Source organism: Seriola aureovittata, chromosome 2 (genome assembly GCF_021018895.1).
Source record: "Seriola aureovittata isolate HTS-2021-v1 ecotype China chromosome 2, ASM2101889v1, whole genome shotgun sequence".
Taxonomy (NCBI): Eukaryota; Metazoa; Chordata; class Actinopteri; order Carangiformes; family Carangidae; genus Seriola; species Seriola aureovittata.
In genome coordinates, this window is record NC_079365.1 from 6,250,003 (window position 1) to 6,271,502 (window position 21,500).

The 21,500-nt window shown below is 41.9% G+C and overlaps 1 protein-coding gene across 8 annotated transcripts in view; it reads left to right on the top strand.

Annotated features, from left to right (window-relative positions):
* The window catches only part of foxp1b (forkhead box P1b), a 150,676-nt gene that overhangs the window by 33,193 nt on the left and 95,983 nt on the right, over positions 1–21,500 (top strand). For 7 of the 8 annotated variants that reach the window (XM_056391909.1, XM_056391900.1, XM_056391941.1 and 4 more), the window contains 2 exons: positions 785–828; positions 17,618–17,684. The gene's annotated coding sequence lies outside the window, so the exon portion shown is untranslated. Of the gene's footprint in view, positions 1–784; positions 829–12,621; positions 12,724–17,617; positions 17,685–21,500 lie in introns of those variants that run through there. The other variant, XM_056391933.1, reaches the window with a different exon arrangement.

Genomic DNA, 21,500 nt, shown 5'->3' on the forward strand with positions numbered 1-21,500 from the left:
GGGGAACTTTTGCTGCCTCTGCAGAAAGGCCAGTGGCGGCAGCTCTGGTGGGGCGGCGGTGATTCGCGGGGCAGGATGGGCTTTTTCCACCTCTCCTCCTTTTCAGGAAACACATTTTGCCGTTTCTTCCCTCTGTGTGTGCAAACGGAGGGAAGGAGTTCAGGCGAGGGGGCACGGGGCAGCGGGACTGAATGACAGAGCTCAGCTGCGACTGCTAATGTGTGGTGATCTGAAAAGGGCAGTTTAATACCCCGAACAAGCCATTTCAGAAAAGCCCGGCTGTTCACTCGGGTGGAGTTTCATTTATATTGGATAAAAACATTCAGAGTGTGCAGTAAAGCTTACCCTATTTTTATTTTTCCATCAACACTGTAGGGATTCAGTCTTCAGAAGCCAGTAATTAAAAAGTGCCTGATCTAAGGTTAGGGAGGAGCAGTGTTTAAATTCAATTAGAGCAATGCTCAAATTAATTTGTAGTTTTTGGAATGTGTCATTATTTGTTTAATCAGTTCTGTTTGAGGCGCTAAGTCTATATTCACAGATATTTAAAGTAAGGATGTGTGTGTGTGGTGTGTGTGCGTGTCTTTGTGTGGGGGGATGACAAAGGTGATAGTGGAAAAAGGTGTATGTATTTGCTTTTTGTTAGTCACATTCATGTTTTAAATAATTTCCACTGTGTCTCTTATTTTTCCTTTCTTTTGCCTCCACCCCCTGACTTTCCTTCCTTCCTACCACCTCTCCTCTTCTTCTCTCCTCCCCTTCTATCTGCTGCTCGCCGGTCCAGCCGGGAGACTCCAGTGGTGACATCCTGTGGAGCCACAGATCAAAGTAAGTGTTTCTCATGCATGTCAGTAGACAGCAGTGCGCGTCAGTTAACACAGACACACAACTTGTGTATTAGCTTTGTCTAAAACACTCATCATTATTTTCTAACATTTGGACAAACTGGTTTGTAATGTCTTTTCAAAGAAGGCCATTATATGGAAATTATTTTAAAAGTTTGAATGCCACGAAACGATAAGCAAGGTTTTGCATAGTAACCGATTTTCTGGTTTCCGGATGCAGTTGCATATTTAAATCACTTTGAATGATGCTGAACATGGCGACAGTGGCGCTGCCTCTCACTGTCGGCCGTTGAGAGTTGACAGTGAACCTGAAAAGTAAAGAAAAATTGCAGATAGTGTGCTGGATCGCGTCTGCGTCTCCCCCCCCCCGACTATCCTAGAAGTCATTACTCCTTGTGTGGTGTATAAACACGTCAAAAACAAACAATGACCCTGGGCAGACTCCACACTGCAAAACAATTTCAAAGCCTGCAGTGTAGTGTAAACACAAAACATGGCTAACCTTCATGCAGGGAAGACTTCACCTTAAACCCGGTGTTTGTTTTATAGTCCCTGTCGACCTTGGTCAGATGTAGTTTACATCTCTTCGCTTCTTTTTCAGGTCGATGTAGCTCAGGTTCTGTGCTGACATTTAGGTTGAGGCTTTCAGTGGGCCTCTGTAAAGGTTCATAATGGTGTGTTTTATGTTTGTTGTTATATTTATTATTTGAATATATGTTAAATATACCTTATTTAAAACATAACCTTTTTTTTTTTTTTTTTTCTTTTTTTTTACAGTGTTAGGGTAGAAAAAGAACATTTAGACCATCATGGGACATTAAAACTCTACATAGTGATTTTAGACAGACTTCATACTGAAGTGATTTCTCAGGTCAGCTTTTTAAAATAAATGAAACAAATAAGAAAAACCCAACAACAAGAAAAAAAAAAAGCCTTGCTGGGGCGTAGATTTCCCGTACAGGGTCCCTACGCATCAGATGATGAATATTCATATTCTTGTTTCATAGATTCTTCAGCCTCTGTGAGCTCTTTCACACTGAGCTGGGGGTGACTGTAGGGTGATGTGAACCCGTATTTTTAATAAAGCCCAGCTGCTGAATGATCAAATAGTGTCTCTAATTAAGGCCTGAGTGTACACCCATGTAAAATTCTCTCTGGAATGCTAACAACCTGTGATATATTTCCAGAGGAATTTGTTGTGCAGGTCTCAGAAAAAGCAGGGGAGTAGAGTGTTTGGGGTACGGAGAGGGAGGGAGGAGGGGCAGTGTTCATGTGGCAAGCCAACATGTTGTTCACATCCGTGTCAGATTGAGGCTAATGAAGGCCAGACTGATCCTTGGATGCAAGCCTTAAGTAAATGATCCCTCTTTGAATATATTAGAGCCCCATAGCAGCGTTGTGCCTCCCTGCCGTGCCAGAGCGCCTACGTGTTTCTCTTGTGGTCTGACGAGGCCGGTCAAAATGGCAGTCACGGTGTTCGATCACGTTGTGTACCATCCAACCCGATTTCAGTTTGTCTTAAAGTAGTATTGTTACATCGACTCAGTGGCGAGGAGCTACACGCGCTGATAGTTTCCACGTTAGTGTTTCTGCAAAACAGTTTGATAGTAAATGGAAAGTGTGAGTGTTGTGTCATTTGACAATGTAAATGAGCCCTCTCAGATTTTTCCCCACCCTCTCAAGAGGGATTGTATTTACATAACAGGCTCGGGCTTGACACTCACACAAATTGTTCAAGTACACAAACCATATTTTTCTCATTTTGCAGTTACTTTTTTTTGTTTCATTTTAAATTAAATAGTTTAAAAACCAAAACATCTAAAAATAATCACAAGAGATAGAAAGAAAAAAGCAAAAATCTCACAGACAGAACTTTTTCATTGCAATTTATGGCCACACTAGCACTTTGCATGTAAATGAATCCTTAACGTGTAATTACGAGGCACTTTTGAATATTGATTGGAAAGACAAGGACACAGAAATGAAGCACACTCCTTCTAAGCTACTGTAACATCCCATTAATAAATACCTTTCTGGCTGTTTAGTGCTGGGCTTGCCTTACATCTCGTTTGATTTTCGCTGATATAGCATGTGTACTTCATAGATGGATGGATTGGATAGGTCCAATTAGCCATCGTCATCGCTCATGTGTTTAAGCTGACAGTGGGAGTCTTGCATAGAATATCCTTGATTTTGGTAGTTCTGTGAAATGCTCCTGCAAAGTACTTTAAAAGCCCATAAAGAGCACATTGTGAAGAATGCACCTTTGATGGAGATTTGATTTACAGCTGTAGCAAATTATCTCAATTAGACATGGGAGGGAAATAATTGATTTTCAGGAGACAGTACAATGATGGGGGAATTCTTAGAGGATGATAAAGTGACCGAGATCCATACCTTTTTCCTCTTATATTATATACAATCAACACTGCAGTCACTCCTGACTTTTACTGAGGATTTCATACAGCCTTTATTAGAAGATAATGCATCTTTTAATACAGAGCACTCACTGTCGACAGCCTGAACACCCCACAATTGCAGCAGGAGATGAGGATTGATGGCTTGTGACAGCGGCTGCACAGGTGCACGTAGTGTCTCGTAAGACCTCCTGACCTTCCACACGACGTGCACCATGCCGGCCTGTTTGTAAGTGCGAGCCCTGTAAACACGGACAGAGGGATGAGGAGCACATTTGCCCCGGTCGTGCTCAACTCGCAGACAGGCACAACACAACATGACAAGCAACAGATGTGTCACACAGGCTGAAATCAAAACAGCCGTCCAGCATGGAGTTGTGCACACCATCAGATGCGGTTGCTGTGATGAGGCGGGGAGGCAGCGAGCGCTGCTGGCAGATGAGACAAGGCAGCGCCTCTGCTGCTCCCAGCTTCCTGTCTGGAAGAGGACAGGCCTGTTTGTAGGCTGCTTTGACACTCCTAGTCACTTTGTCATCTGGGGCGCTTGCTGCAGCTCTGATCACATGTACACATTGCATTCAAAGAGCGTCATATCAGCTTTGTGACAGGTAGGCTCCCAATGATACAACAGCCAAAGGGGATGTCCTTTTCAATACACTGTGTGAGTACAAATGCACAGTTTGCTAAGACAAAATAACATCATATGACATCATTCTGAATGCTGTGTTGTCTGAACAGAAGTTGGTAGCGCAGTGTTTTCAGTGCTGCCCTGCATCAGAACAGAGAGACAGGGATTAAAGTCACTCCATGTCCATCCATGATGTCCACTTCACGCAAACTGATTGTTGTGTTTGACAGCAGCAGTAAAATTGTGGCAGGCGTTAACTTTACACAGGGAACATGTTAATGATATTCTCAGCAGCTTAATCTGCCTTTTGCCACTGCCCCATAAGCAAATAGTGCTGCTGCATGTTGAGCTGTGGGGGGAGAAACTGGAATCCATCATCAGAACAAGTGAATAAATGAAGGTGCAGCAACAGCTGCTTGACTGATCACGTACTACAGACTGTCACCCCACATCTGTTTACCACTCTGACAGCCACACGAGTGTTTATATTCACGGGTGTAATTGAGCTATTTTCCTGAGGGCAGCTGTAACCTACACTAAGTTATATCCCAACTTTCCATTAAAGCGTGGGGGGAAGTTTTACTGATAGTAATCACGCCCAGCAACACTGCTATGTAAATACGGCTTATCAGCCTTGCCAATTTGGTTAAGTGGCATGTACGTGGGTGATTCACACATCCAGCACTGTGGCACTGACATAGGCCACAGACAGTTGTCATTTATTAGGGCAGGCAACTTACATTGTTAACAAGTATGTATGCAGGAAGTACATAATCATGAAAATGATGGTGTGTCAAACACACACAAATACACTCACAAAGTCTTCAACCTTCTATATGGGCAAACTTAACTCTGCATTCAGCATGTACAGTATATGGAAATTGAAATGGGAATATCTAGATCTAAAATGCATCATTTAAATATTCAAATGTTAACACCAAACAATATAATGCATTATGGCTTTTAGTATTTGCATACAACTCTGTTTGTTGCTGCGAGCTGGGGACGATACAAGGAAGAGAGAGGGAGAGAGATAGTGAGGGAGAAACACAGAGTGGAGGACATGGAGCACACAAACAAGGCCTTTGTCTGCCAGTTACAGGAAAATAACATCTGGTAACTGTACAAATCTTGTATGTTAGTTCTTAAAAACAAATCTACTGCGTTACGTTAAATGTCATTATTATACATAATACTTCAGTATCAGTTTAATGTCCTTTTTCTTTACATACCTCAACATGACTAACCACCTCTCGTGTCATTAAAAGGGATGAAAGAGCTGGAGAGGGAGATTTTAACATTTAGTATTATTTTGTATCTCTTGGGAATATTTGAGAGCATCACCACTGAGATAGTTGCATCGCAGACATAATGTTCCACCTGACAGAGATCTGCTTATGGTGCGCTGTCTCCTTCCACCACACAACTGGATCCTTACTAATTAACTAACTAAGTTACGAACTACCAGTGTTTCTGACATTGACAACACATTAATTTCCATCCCTAATCTTTTTTAACTTGAGAAACGTTTGTTTCCTGTTTGCAGTTGCCTATTTTACACAAACATCAAAGTGAAGATAATGCAAGGTGCTCAGGTGCAGCAATTTTGAAAAGGTACTGCACCTTTATTGGCAGAGCAGAGCTTCTGCTGTGAAAATGGAACGTTTTAGCCTTTTAGAAATGTCCTGAAAGACAACAACAGGTTTTTTCTTCTTCAACCAATCACATTTTAGGAGAGACTAGACAGCAAACATGGAGAATTTGCTACTGAAGAAAACTGCTTGTTTAAAGGGGACCTATTAATCATTAATTCATTAGCCATACCGCTTATCCTTTTCGGGTCACAGGCAGTCCCAGCTGACATTGGGCAAGGGCGGGGTAAACCCTGGACAGGTTGCCAGTCCATCACAGGGTTGACATCTAGACACAAACAACCATTCACACTTACACTCACACCTACAGGCAATTTAGAGTCACCAATGAACCTGCATGTCTTTGGGTTGTGGGAGGAAGCCAGAGCACGCAGAGGAAACTCACGCAGAAACCCAGAGCCTTCTGCTTGTTGGCGGACTTATTCTGCTTCTCTTTACTTTCTGCCTTATACATAATGTTCCAATGTCCGTGGTCCATATGAAATGTGGCCAAAGTTTCAAATCATGAAGTAAGTGCATATAAAGTCCCTGCGTCAGACTGCTCTGTACACTGTGTTTCTTGTGGTTTTTCCTTCTTCAGTGACGAGCTGACGTCAGCTCGTCACAATCATCTGCTCCAAGCTTAGCTTATTCACCCAAACTGCTCCACTTGAGTAGTATTATAGACCTTTAATATACTCCATCATGCAAATAACTGACGGTGCAGGTTTACTGTACAGTCATATAGCAATGAGGTTGACAGCAAGGTTAGCTCAACACCGTTAAGAGGATGAGGCGGTGCTCACCAGGCAAGCCAGTATGTTCAGCCAATCAGAAGACGGTGAGGTTTTAAGGAGGCCTCTTAAGGAAGCAAAAGCTAATATTGCCTGTTTCAGTCAGAGGCTCAACTGAGGGGCTGCAGAACAGGAAGTTCGAGATAAATAAGGGATTTTTTTGAACTGTGAATCATGCAAAGATACTCTAGTTGATTCCCAGAATAAAAATATAAAGCTGGAAATGAGCATAATGGGTCCCCTTTAAGGAAGTGAATATCTTTAAATAATCTAGCATCTGTCACACGTTAAGCGTTGGGATCAGGTTCAACAGAGCAACAGTGCCTCCAAGCAGAGCTTTTGCCACACAAAAAGCTTACTGTGTTTGAATATTATTATGTCACATATGCAGTATACTGTAATTGCATCCTTAGGCTTCGGAGAAACCAAACCAAAACAGAAATCATGAAATCATGATCAGAAAACCTTGTGCAACTGGTTTCTGATGACTGGTAGGTCAGTTCCGCAAAAATAATGCAATTTCCATTCAAAGTCACAGAAACGGGCTTCTTTTGAATGTGTTAAGTGAACACTTTATACGTAGCATGAATGTATCAACCAACATAGCCAAACAGACAAGCAAAATAGTGGCACCAACAGAAACTTTATGTGTAAGAATGCAAAAAGATGTTTCACATGATCTTTTTGGGTTTTTTAGTTATACATTTTTAAAAATATAGGTTGCACTAAATAATGAAGTCCATCACTCTCTTCCTCCCTTCACTCTCTCTCCTCCTCATTTTGCCTGTAGGTCAAACACTGAGCGGACAGACACAGAGGGACAGTGAGAGGAAGAGGGACAGAGGGGGCAGGGAGAGGCCCTGGCCGCTGTCTGACAGGGTTAAACATAGTGTGAGATTGCCAGTCTGAGCCGTGACATGTGTTGCCCGCATCAACACGTACTCTAATTAAGTGAAATCTGAAAATTTTAATTCTATATGCCGTGCAATAACAGCCCCCGGTAATGAATAATTTACGGAATAAGGGAGGCTGTTACTTGACGCTTTTTCACTTTGTGTTTAAATTTAGCCGGTGTCATTGTCCAGCAGTGTGATTAATAGTTTATCAGTCTCGACTATACATCTCCATGAAATATCTCTTTCCATCTGTCATTAAACTGCACATGGAAATTGGTTTTCAATCAGGCATAGCTTAGACCCCCAGAAAAAAGGAAAATTATAAAAGGAAATAGCCACCAAGATGTACTCACATGCAGGTAAGGCTGTGACCCAATATAGGACATCATTTGTGGAATAAGTCTCTAGCACTAAGCCTCTGCTCACTCTTCACTTAAAAAATTGCACTTTTTTGTCTTTTTTTTTTTTAATATGATAATTGGATTGAGACCTTATACAAGGCACAATATGCATCCTAAATGTGGTTTCAAATAAGCCCGAGGTGTGAAGCAGCGAAAGTGAGTTGTGAGAGAGGCACCTACCGCAAGGGGTTGACCGGTGAGCCAGAGATTGGCTTCCCTGTCAAATAAAGATTAGGCCTTTATTTCACCATCTAATCCCTGTAAATCTCCTATGGAGGAACTTGGGCAGTGCGGGGCTTTTAATGGTGCAGAGGCTTCACCGTCTGCATGTCCTCTTTATCTCTAGATGTGCACACGTGGAGACAACGGCCTGTGGTCCCTGGTTAGTGGGTGTGTTTAAGCCTGGATTACTAACCACTTTAAGGTGAAACCAGAAGGTTGCTATAATTTTATATTATGTTGTTTTTTTCATTATTATCATTGAATTGTGCTGTGTGTTAGCTTTCCATGCTAACAAGTTGCATTCCAGTTGAAGTTGCTCACAGGGCGCTGGTGTTTTAGATTCTTCTGCTACTGTATTTAGTGAACTTGCTGCTGTAAATGTGAGCTTCATTTTCTCACATTTAGTTATTGAATGTCTCCAGTTTTTTTTTTCCCCTCAACTGTGCTGAACATTCTTTTTATTGAATTATTAATGTATATATTGAATTATTGAAGGAAGATAATTTCTGATCAGATTAATATTAACTCCCTGTGAAATATTAATGACTAATGTTAAAAATGATGAACTTATGGAACTATTAATATAATCATAAACAGACATAGTAAAAAAAAAAGTGGCATGGAGTCAAATGTGCCATGCTTGCTCCAACCCTTCTTAATGTCGTTTCCCTTGAGGCCTGTGAATATGAAATATTGCAGTGGTCAACTTTGTACTCAGACACTTGGCAAATGTCATTGGCCAGACCTGCCCCCAGGCTGACGGCGGTGTCACAGGGGGAAGTTCACCAGCATTTGTCTGCAGGTTACCTTTGTCACCTTGACCGCAAATGACCTGAACTATGGCCAGGGGAAAAATTACAAAGATGTTTTGGTGTTAATATTGGGCTGGCCCCTTTATCACCCCTGCTGATTGGCAGAGCTCCACTGACACCTCCAGTGCTCAGCTCCTCCTCCCTTTTCTCTCAAATGACACTGTACCGTCTTTACCTTGTGTTTTTTTTTTTTTTTTTCACTAGAGGAAGCGTAAAGTGAATTTCATCTCGCACGTCTTGAGGTTAAATCCAGGCCTTTGTCAGTTTTGATTAAAAACTCTCTTTAGATTAATGATATTCAGCAAAGATTTGATATATTGTTTGTCATTCTTTGGTTTGTTATCACGATTTTTCCATTGTATTCATAAAATATGTAAATCAGACAAAAATAAACCATTATTGTAACATAATGGTAAGCACCTAGAAAATATGGTTACATTAATTATGTTTTAAATGCTAATGCCAGTGAAGAACATAATAACGAAGACATGAAAGACTCCCTATTCAAAATCTGATAGCCAGGGAGAAGCAAATTATTTCAAATATTTGATATTTAAATTATTTTCAAATGAACAGAGACATGAGTAGAGCAGAGGCGAGTAGTTTCCCCTGGTGATCCTCCAGGCTCCTTTGTTTCCTTGGTGTGTCTCCAGCTCATTAATGTTCTAAGCATGTGAGAGAACCAGACCATACTCCATAACCCATAGTTGGGTGACACCTCAGGCCCAACACACACATATACAGTTCACACACGCACATACACACACACACACACACACACACACACACACACACACACACACACACACACACACACACACACACACAGACACACACACAAATCCCTCTGCCGTTTAAAGTCCACTGGCTCTTTCAGGAAGTGATGGCCGCCGAGCTGTCCTGATTAAAATGACAATAGTCTAATTAACTCGACCTCAGTGTCAGTGCACTAAAACGGCTGATGGCCCGCCAGTTCCTGTTTGAAAATGCTTTGTCTCCTCATCGTCAAAAAAAAAAAAAAAAAGACTTTTTTTTCCCCAGCAAAATGCCTCAACCCCATTTGACGAGATTTGCTAATGGCAATTATTTTTCATAAGCTAATTAAATCTAGGCAAAGTTTTCCATTCTTTTTTTTTTTTTTTTTTTTTTTTACCCCCCATAGAGATCCTCCTGTTCAATCCTCCAGGGATTTATCATTTGGGGTATAGTATCACAAGCACCTTCAAGCAATGTTAGACATTTAGATTATGTACAACTCCAGTGAGGTGTTTTGGTCTTCAACCTAATTTTATTTCAAGCATTTTCAGTCATAGTTATTATATAGCCACTTCGGCTCTGCTGGTTGCGCCGCCCTCTACCTTGTCATCCACTGGTCAACAGGCCAAATAGCCAGACAGGAAAAGGCCAAAGATGGCGCACTCAGGCTAACGAGTCTATTTCATGGCCAAAATCTGTCACCCTCTGCAACTGACAGTATTTGAAAGTGAGACTTCACTTGTGCCCCTGTGATTCTTTTGCATTATTTGATGGACTCATCTAAAGTGCAGAGGAGGGAAAAAAAGAACAACAACATAAAAAAACTTTAATGACTGAAGAAGAAACTGGTTTTTGTTCTATTATCCTTCTGTTGGTGATTAAGGTCTATAGGGAGATAATTACGCTTTAGTCTGGAGTTAATGAAACGAAAACTTCTCTTTTCTTGTGAAAAGGAAGGGCAGATCTTTTGTGCCGCTATCTGCAGTCATCTCCCACCCTTGACAAGGCACACAGAGAATTGGTTTTGTTTTAAGGTTGCAGCCCCCTCCGCTGCCTGTCAATCTGTGGCTGATATGAGGGATCTGTGAATGAAGCCAGAGTCAGTGAGGTCTTGTCTCTGCCGCACTGTTGCATCTGTGAACGTTCAGCACGCTGGAAAACATCAAATGAAAACATCACAACAGGTCACCGGGGATATGTGCTGATTTGAATAAAAGGAGCAAAAAAAAAAGAGAGGAAAAAATATATATCTTCATTCTAACTACTACATGTTGTAGTGTTGTACAGCACTCCACTTACAGCGCACGAGCATGTGTTCGCCATCAAATGACCCTGCTTTGTTGAACATAAAAGGAACGCACAGATTTGAATTTATCACACAGCAACACAGGAGCCATATGTGTCATCTGACTTCAGACGCCCCCTTTTTTGAACACATGGAGGTGTCGGCCATTGTCTGGTATGCCAAAGCCGCGCGGCACAAGTGGTGGCCAGAGAGCACATATTAAACTGTCCTTGTGGAAGTTCACATCTGGTGTGTGGAGATGTGCGTGTGTGTGTGTGTGTGCGTGTGTGCGTGTGTGTGTGTGTGTGTGTGCGTGTGTGTGTGTGTGTGTGTGCGTGTGTGTGTGTGTGTGTGTGTGTGTGTGTGTGTGTGAGACTGTGGGGCACCCCCCCCCCCCCCCCACCCCAAACGCCCTTCCAACAGCACTCTCACATTTCATCATCTGTTCTCCAGCGCCAGGGTGCTCCGGCACAAGTTGGCCGCTCTGGATCCATCTGTTGTTATTATTTTCCACTGATAATTGGCTTGAACAATGGAATGTCTGTGTCCCCCTTGCCTTTGAAACACTACACCCTGTTTATTTTCCAGAGGTCTCATTTCTGCTCTCCTCTCTCTGTTTTACTCCCTCTCACCCCTCAATTTCTCCCTCTCTCCCCTCCTTCCCTTCACCTAGTGTCACCTCACCCCCCCACCCCCCCACCCCCCTCCTCCACCTGATCCATTTGAGAGGGTTTCACATGAAAATGACATTTTTGACTGGCCACATCAGCGTGTGTCTCTCAGCATCTGACGCTGCTCTCCAGATTTTCTGGTGGGACTCAGCCCTCCATTCTCCTCATTTTTCTTTCTTTTTTTTTTTTTTTATAACTCTGACGGCCTGGCAGTTTTCTGCAGGAGTTTCCCCCAGCACCACACGCTTCTGCATTCCTGCTCTAAATAAGAAAAAAGAAAAACTGAGGCAGAGACAGATAGATGAAAGAGGAAAGTGGGGACGTAAGAGAAAAACAAAACACACGGACAGTGGACGTTGGTGCAAATCAGTTTTTCCTGCTGATTAAAATCCTGCTTTTATTTTTTGTCTTTCCCAGCGGGAGGTGTGTGGAGGAGAAGCATATGTAAAGATGAATAAAAGGATCACAAGGTGTATTTTTTCTATCCAGGACATAATTTAATGAAAACCCATACCAAAAAATGACCTTCTTAAATTAATTAAATTTTATATTTTAGGATTTAATTAGTGTTTTAGGTTGTAATTAAACAGTTTCATGTAGAAGTCGTCATGCTCTCGTTACAATCATGTCGTTTTTTTTTTTACATAGCAGATTGTTAGATTGAGTTTTATTAACCATCTGACAAAGTAGTATTAGCAAAGTAAGGAGCAAAGTTTGTTTAAATGAAGAATGCTTCATGTACAGTATCTGAGAAGACAGGCAGAGAAAAACATCTTCTTTGTGACATGTGAAAGTTGCGCACCTTTCTCCAGCCTCTGTCTAATCTTCTGCTCTTGTCATTAAGGACATTTTGGAAGATGGAGGAAGTATTCTCTGTTTTTCCCCTTCCTTTTGTTCTGCCTAGTGTGACCGTGCTGATGTTCATTTGTTCTGCCTGCTCTTGTCTAATTAAAAGAGGCCAGGACAGGTAGAGCTCTCAGCAGGCAGCACTCTGTGCCAGTTCTTCATTTGCTGAGTGTTTGTGTTTATGCAAAGGGGCCTCTTCCTGCATATTTAATCTAGAGCAAGGCACCGGCTTTTGTTGTGTTTAGACCACATACCTCCAGTCCCTCTCAACACTGCAGTCTGGGCTCCAGTTCACACTCTCTCTCTCTCTCTCTCTCTCTCTTTACACACACACACACACACACACATACGCGAACACACTCAACTACCACACACTACTTCAACTACTCCATACCTGCTACTTTCACTGGCAGCTTTCTCTTCCTCAGAAGTGGATTTCAAAACACTCAGTGCTTGGAGGGAATCTGCATCAATACACCGTTTCATGAACATGATGAAAGTCTGTTTAACTGTTCATGGGTAAGTCTGTAAAGATTTCATTGTCTTTCCACACTTTTCCTCTCCTTTTTTTTTCTCCTCCTCTTCTTGCCTTTTATGTGACGTTGGTGGACGTATGTGCATGTCCATGCGGATGTGTTAGTAGGTGTGTTCTGTAAGGGATTCAGTCTGTGTGTAGGGTGCAGGTAGCAGCAGGTTTCACTGTAGGGCAAAGAGTTACAGCAACATGTCCAATATTTAGATAAAATACTTTGTAATATAATATTGCAAAAAGGTGAGGGACGTCAGTGAAGTATCTAATGAAGGCAGACAGTTGTGTTTATGATTCATTGTCATTTTTTAAGCAACAGTTGTGAATATTTGCAGCTTTTTGTCAGATAATCGACTTCTTTTCTTTGACTCATGACAGTATGTTTGGGTTTTAGACTGTTGGACGGACAAAATAAATAATCTAAAGACATCATTTTGGGTTACGGGAAATTACTAGCGACATTTTTCACCATTTTTTTTTTTTTTTTGTGGAGAAAACGATGAAGTGATTAATCAAGAAAGTAACCGAAAGATTCACTGACAATGAATATAATTGATAGTTACAGCCTTAGCTCTGAGCCTGTGGGTGTAATTTCAAATCTAAATGCATTTAGCAGAGAAATTATAGGTATAGCTTGTTCATGCAAAGTGCCTGAATGATAAGACAGTATGAACTACAAAGCTGTCAATAAAAACCCATCCTTGTTACCAGTATCTCTGTGTATATTTTTAACACATTTGAATTGCAGTGAGATCATGAGAATGAAGAAGAACATGGGCGATAAGAGCAGAAAAACCTGACGTATACTTTAACCTGATAAATGGAGGAATGTGTTCTGTAAGTTAAAAATTCACAAATGATTGGAAATTATCACCCAGCATTTATCTTATATTTGCATTCCCCTGGTGTGGGTGTGCATGCAGTGCTGTTGGTGTGTGCATGTGCATGTGATGCTGGCGTACATGTGAAAAGAGAGTGTACGTACAAGTTAATGTGCGAAATGCTCCTTTTTGTGAGTGCAGCGGGGTTGGAGGTGATCGCAAGTGGTAACCCCGTGGTGATGCGTGAGGGTATTAGTTCCTCCCCTCACTCATCGCCTCTCGTTCTCTCTTTGTCTTTGTCTGGGGAAATGGAATTTGCAGCTTATTGATATTAATAGCGCACAGGATCTGTGGTCGGAGAGGAGCTGGGACCTGGGCGAGAGTGGAAACCTGATATGGCTGGGTAGAACTGACAGGAGTTGCTTATAAAAAAAATGGGATTGCGTAATGTTCACTGTGTGTTGTACTGTAGTGACCAGAGTTGAACTTTCTGACTGCGATCATCTAATGTCATGTGCAAAGTGTTTTTTAAACTGTGTGTGGAGCCTGAGCTGCCGGTGCTGTGACTTTTCTTCTTCTCTCAGGAAAAATAATTCACAAAGTGCCGCTCTCAGATGGCTCTCCTCACGGATCAGTGGGCTAGAATTCCTGAAAAGACTGAGTAGTGTGCATTTGGTGTCCACTTGATAGGGCTTTTTTGTGTTCGTGCGCTCATTTAAATAGTGTAAAGAAATGCGTGGCCCTGTTTGTTTTGGTTTAGGGGTGAAATTCCACTTCCTTGGCATTAAGGCAGCAAAGCTCTCTGTGTGCACTCTGTGTACTTTGTTCTTAGCTCAGCAAAACGTGAGGGCAGGTCCAAAGAATCTGGGGGATCAGACAGGCCTGACATTCACCAGACTGCACTGTTGCCTTTTAAGCTGAGAAAAAAAAGAGAACCTGAAAAAAAGCGCTCAGAATAAGGTCTGGCTGGATTGAAGTTGGGTTTAATTGGTGGGTTTTGAGTCTGTTTGCGTGTCAGAAAGTGCTGTTGTTTACAGTCTGTGTGGGTGTTACAATATAACGCCAGGATCCTGCCAATCACATCAAAAAGGGGAAAAAAAACAATGCTTGTTTTTTTTCACTTTTTCAAATGCTGACTTTTTTTTTTGTCTTTACGAGACTTAGTCATGTTTTTCATTTAATCAGTCCTTCTTAATAAAACCCCAGAAGAAAAGAGGGAGAAAAAAGTGTGCAGTCAGCCCTTTTAGCAGATCAGATCATACAGTAAGCAGCTGCGTTTGTTGAAAAGTGAGTCATGCTTTAGGTTTTCCTGTGTTTCAGAGCACAGACAGTGACTTGGAAAATCTCCTGCACACACCCTAAAAACAAACAGCAGTGACCCTGTGCATAGATATCACTGACTCGCAACTAAACCTCTCCTACGCCCTCTTCTTATTTACACATTGCTCTTAATACAGATCCACCAGCCTTAAGGACTGTTGAACCAGTGTCACTACTTTTTTTTTTGTTTTATTCAAACACACCGTTAGGCCCTGGCATGATAAATAGCTACTGTAGATTTATTCAGATGCTGATACTAAGTGATCGAAACATCCTGGATGGGCTGTAAAGAAGCGAGAGACAACTCTGGCAGCCTCCTATTGACAACCATTGAGTTGAGCATTAATTAATATGGTAATGATGTGTGAAGGTTCATTAACAGGCTGCCACAGAAGTAGCCACAGATACAGTATTAAGCGTGCTTAGAGTAATTAATGGAATAACTTTACTTAGTGGTAAATATTCATGGGCCCTCATCTTTTTGTCTGCACAGTGTGAAGAGAGAGAAGAGCCTGTCCATTAGAGGAGCTGAAGAGCTGTCCACAGTGAATGCGGGCCTTTTGTTGGGATTGGGTGCATTTCAGTGGAGGGGTATTAATTCATATTTTGAACATGCTATCTTACAACAAAGCCAAAGGCACTGATAACATACCTGGGACTAGAGAGCATATTGTGAAGCCGTGACCCCCTCACAAATAGGGAAGTCCACTTCACAGGTTTGTGGACAGAATAAAATGAGTCTTTGTTCGTGCTCAGATGTGACCACAGCCGTTCATTACCATAGCAAAAAACCCTTCTGATTGTCCATTTCCTCTGAAAATAGGGTGTTTGCATGTTTCCCCCCCCACCACCACCACTACAATGAACCCTGTGGTATTTGCATAGAGAATGGAAACATTTATTTGGATCCTCTGATCCTCTAAAAGTGTCAGGCTAACGGTTGTGTCATCTGCTGCACCAGTCTTGTAACTAGTATGAGATATTTCTTTGTCAAAACTCTTTATTGTCCTATTTTCCACTTTGTTTAACACAATACTCCCACAACATCCTCCCAAGACTTCACAAGAGAACCTTGCAAAATGCTCCTTAGTTTCCTTTGTCTTTTGAAATTGTTGCATTTTGATTCATATTCTCAGCTCAGGTCTCTTACTGAGCATGCACATAACCCACCTAGGTGGGTAATTATCTCAACCAGGAGTTGTTCTATTCCCTAAAATCTCAATGTGGGAGTGTGTGATGGGCTCGGTTTTCCCAACCGGGCGAAGCAGCATGCGCTTGTTTATCCTCACCCTACGTTCTCCGCACCCCCACTGTTCTAAATGGCAATATTACATTCTTGTGCTGTTTGAAATGGAGACAATTATCTGTTTAGGTATTACAAGGTGGGCATTATATTACAAGGAGAAAAGGCATACAGCTGCTATCAGGATCCCGTTGTTGCCTTTTCTCTCCAATACAAATGTTCCATCATTAAAATGATGGAACATTTATCTAAATGGATGTTATGCATTGGGTAAACTCATTTAGCTCCCGGGGCTCTTTCAGGTGATGGGAATTAATGATGTTTAGTAGTTTGAAACTGAAAATATCTGTCATTTGTCACCACTCGCCATTGATTTACGATTCCATTGATGATATGTTAATTGAAGTGTAATGAATCACAATAATAGGGTAGTTGTGTGGGAATGGTCCATTTTCGATGATTGTTCAACCCTCAGTAGAGTTCAGAGCAAGCTGCATGTTGACTCCCATTTTCAACAGGGGCATTTAACACATAATTAATGCTGAAACTGGGCAAGTTGGACCGGTGTGTTTTTATCTGTGCTCAGTCTGCTTTAGATAAACACTTGCACAAATGCCTGGCCGCAGTTTTGACTGCCAAATGTAAACGGCAAAAAAGAACAGTGGGAGAGGGAGTTGGAGCTTTTTTTTTTTTTTTTTCTTTCATATTTGGATATGCTTTAATGCTTTTATTCAAATGCACCTGAGATATTGCCCCACAGTCACTTCTCAGTTTACCATAAAAATAAGATTTTGTTTCCGTTTTTCTCTCCTTTTTTTTTCCAGCTTTCCTTGCCTGGGTTGAGTGCTCAGTTAGGAAAGCTGTGTGCATGCAGATCAGGGCTGCCCAGGGGGAGTTGAGTCAGGGCAGAGCAGTTACAGGTACAGGGTGTTCACCACCAGGGGGGCCAAGAAGGGCATCTGCTGTCAGTAATACGAAAAGGTTTTGTCTTGCAAATAAAGCACTCACTCCCAACTCACTCCCATCAGACTGCACCATTGTTCACTTGTTATCATGAGTGGGTGTAGTTGTAGTTAACAGACAGATGGAAATGCAAGGATGGGTCGGACAGTGACAATAGTTGGCTACGGGAGGATAAACGAAAGGTGCCTTCTGCCCCGCTGTCAGCTAAAATGGTGGATGTACGTCCGTAGTGGCCAGGGCAGGTACAGTGACCGGTGCAGCATCACACAAACAGGAGCACAGCAAACAGCACAGAAATGCAGAGGATTGATTTCTCTCAAATGATTTCTCAGAACACGTATACGGCTGTTTGTGCATGTTATCACTTCAAATCGATAGCAACTGGTGGTCGACTTGTTATTGGAAGCTTTTATTTTACACTCATGTACCCATGCATTTCTCTTTGTAAACTGGCATGTGGTTGCTGATCACAAGCATTATGGTCTGCAGTGGTAATTATTTCATAACCATAAATAATTCTCCGTCTTGTGTCCGCAGGGCGAGGAGGCTGTTTCACCACCGCTGGAACTGAAGATTGCTTTAAATAAGCAAGTCCTTGTAGAAGGTAAACACACAATCATTCACCAGACTCCAGCCTCTGCATGTGTGTGAATGTGGTATTGAATTAGCTTAATAATTAACTGAATGCAGTGCGGTTGTCTTGTTTGTGTACTGTATTTTGTGTGTGTATGTGTGGGGCAGGTTGGTGGGGGTTGGATGGATTGGAGGGAGGGGGGGTGGGGGTGGGGGTGGGGGGTGGTGGCGCGGGACAGGTGCACACCGTTAGTGGTTTGAGAGGCTGCAGATTTGAGACTAGCATGTTGAATGGTAAAAGGACAGTTCCCTCAAAGGTCAAAACTGAGTTAAGAAGGAGTTGGTTGTGTAACTGGTAGTTAAAGTAGTTGTTTAAGTTCCACTTGTTGTAAATGAGGAAATTTGAAGTATCTGTCTGTTTGAACATGTCGACATTTGTTGGGAAACACTGAAATACGGTAATGCCGTGTTTACCAAACAAGAGGGGGGCAGGTTTTACGCACTCCTTCTTGTTGTCATTGGAGTCTCAGTCGTTCTGCTTGATATCTCGTGTTTGCTTCTCACACCCGTCTCCCTATCTGAGAAGGTTTGCGGGCCCCCAGGATGTGAACTTTTGGCTGGAGTGATCTGGTGAGGCGGAGTAGGACTGTAGGGAAGTGGTGTGTGTGTGTGTGTGTGTGTGTGTGTGTGTGTGTGTGTGTGTGTGTGTGTGTGTGTGTGTGTGTGTGGGGGGGGGGGGTGTTAACACTTCAGGATCTTCAGAGCTTCAGAAGAGGAGTGTCTGTTTTCTGTCTCTTACAGCTTCAACCTCACTGTCATCTCTCTCTTCTCTCATTCCCGTTTTACTATGGTTATCATTTCTTCTCTATCTCTTGTGCAGTCGGTACAGTAGGTGGGACATGTGCATGTAGTCTGAGCAGCGTCTTCTTTTGTTTGACGCCATTACAGGACAACAAAACTGCTCCGAGCAAGAAAATGATGTGAGATGTAGCTCTGGCTCCACTGGTCTTCATTTTTAGGACTGCAACTAGTGATTGGATTCATTTAATGATTACTGAATTAATATAACAACATGCTCTGTCCATGGACTGATATCCTATTGTACATATCAGTAAAATTAGGAAGGAATAATTTCCATGCCCTCATTTCTATAACCGTGCCAATAGCTGATATTTTGTCTTCATGTTAAGTTTAAACAAAATGTTAAATTCGAACATTTTCACACCATGAAAATAGAAAAAGGTGCCAACATGTGCTCACATGTTCTGCCTGGAATATTTTCCTCAGAACAACATTTTCAAACCTTAAGTGGTTTCTACAGACAGTTTATCATTGAGCACCTGTTTAATAAAAATGTAATAAATCCAACTGCATCCTAGTGTCACCTCCTGCAGTTTTTTCCATAGAGTGTGGAAAAAGCAGCTGTAAATGTCATCATTACAGTTTGACAGGTTATACTTCTCTTCACTGTGAGAGAGTCTGTTAAACAGCCTGTGCACCTCTGGTTCAGACAATCACCCCCGCATTTGGGAAACAGAGACTTGGAGAAGATTGAAGTGGAGGATTCGTGTTGCTGCTGTTTATCTGGAGTGCATTCTCTGCATAGTCAGGTCCACTCCAACAGCCCCCCACCCCCCCTCAGCTGCCTGCTCCAGATGTAGGATCAGCCCTGAAATCTTCCAAATGGTTGTGTAATTAATGTTAATGTGGCAAAATCAGCCTAATTATTGACACAAGTTTCCAATGTGATTTTGATTGCATCACTAATGCAGAAATCCCTGTGGCAGCTTATGGGATTAGTATGTCTTGGTGTTTAAAGCTCTTTTAAAGTGCAATAGAGTCAAATACGGCGTGTGTGTAAAAGCTTGTATTGTGCTCATTTTTCTGCACATTTGGACCAACTGTTGCTTTTAATATATTTATCATTAATTCTGTGCTAATTGGAAAATAATTTGAAATGTAGGAGAAGTCTTCAAGCAGTCTGACAGGAAACTGTAATGTAGATATCATACTTATATATCTGTGTGATTAGGCTGCCTGTGGTGTGTGCCGTGTGTAGGCTAATTTATTCAGACCTGATGACATCTAACTTCTCTGCTTAGCACAATCCTTTAGATTCCCAAAACATGTTTCTGTGTTGGTCTCATGCTGGACTTGATTTGAATTTAATGAATCCATGTAAGGGAGAGAAGAGCACATCATGCGAACACTCAGTTTCTTGTAATTCTCCCTTTGCAGTAAATGCTTTGGTTTATATTGCCTTAGTCTCAGCCGTTGAGGTTGTTTTGTTTAATCCACTTTTTATGGAAGCGTTAAGAATAAACAAGTGGATTCATGAGTTGGACTCGCAGAAAGGTCGTGTGCAGATTTATGCTGGGATGAAAATAGGGAATCTAATAGTTCCCTTGACTGCATTTATTGCTTACTTAAAAAAAAAGTAATTTCTTTATATCAGCATCAAGCTGAAAATTGCCATGTATTAGTATTAGGCTTGGTAAGCTTCTAATTCTGTGGCATTTACAGCCGGCTGTGTTTCCATGCATTTATAACACTTTGATTCTTAAGAGCTCCTTTAATCGCTTATGCCTAGCTTGGAACATAATAAACAACTCGCTGTAGCGAAAGTGCCACATGGGGGAGATTTCTAGCAAGAAAGTTAAACGCTTCTGTCACTGGCAGTTTTGTTGCTGTGTTTTTCATGCACTGTAAGTACCGTAATCTACTCTCTGAGCTTGGCTGCTGTAGTTAAAAACAGTGACAGGCAGAATAGATGCAAGGCAGCGTGAAAATGAAAAATTATCGCACCTACAAAGACGTCACAACGGAGACCGAGGCAGAGACATAAAGCGACGGCGTGCTTGCGCCTTTTCCTTTTGATTGAGATCACAGGATGTGTCAATGGCTCCTAAACACCCTCACCTGGCCGCCGTCTGCTTTCCCTATCTGATGCTCTGCTCCCGTGGCCGCATCAGCTGCTATCAGAGCACGCTGGCAGATTGCCTGCCTTTGTATTGTCTTTCTAAACAGGTTGCACAGTTTAATACGTGCCTTATGCTGAACACAGTTGTCACACAATAGAGCAACGTTCTCATTCTTTCTTGCATCTCCTTCAACTTTTATGTGAATTATCTTCTGTCGAGGTAACAGGGAAGCGCACTGATAATGTTATCACTGGTGTTTTATCCTGAAGCTGCTTAAAATATCTTTTTTTTGGGAAGAAAAATGCATTTGGTAAGTTTCAATCTCTTTTTCTATCAGCATCAAACAGACGTGTCTTCTATTTGTCTGGGATGTATTGATGGATGTATAAACTCTGGCCTGCCTAGGAGAGTGAGGAACTTTGATAATGTCAGCCCGCTACCAGGTGCAGACGGCTTACGTGACACAGATTGACTGAGGCGACAGAAGTAAGCAAACTCCAGCTGCCGATGAGTTGTCTTACAGCAAGATGAAAAGAAAATCACAAAAGTGAGAAAGAACTGTCAAAGCTCTCTTTTTAGCTTTGGCCTTGTGTGTCTGCTTCAGAGAAGATGAAACAGAGTTAATAACTTGGATTGATTTGTTGTCTTCACAGCAAAATGACTATGCCGAGTTTTTTTTGTGGTAACCTAGGCCAGCATCTGTCAGACTGTGAAACAATATACTGTACTGTAACTATATTAAAGTTAACATATGTACATTCTGCCCCTGCCCCCAAAACAAAATCATACATTTATATATCAAGGACTGCTGGTTTCCTCTATGACTAGTGAAGGTCTATGACTATGTAAGGAAATTCTAAAAAGTTCCTACAAGCCGCAGTGATTCTTATTTGGATAGTTTTGACTTTGTTGCAATCACTTCATGT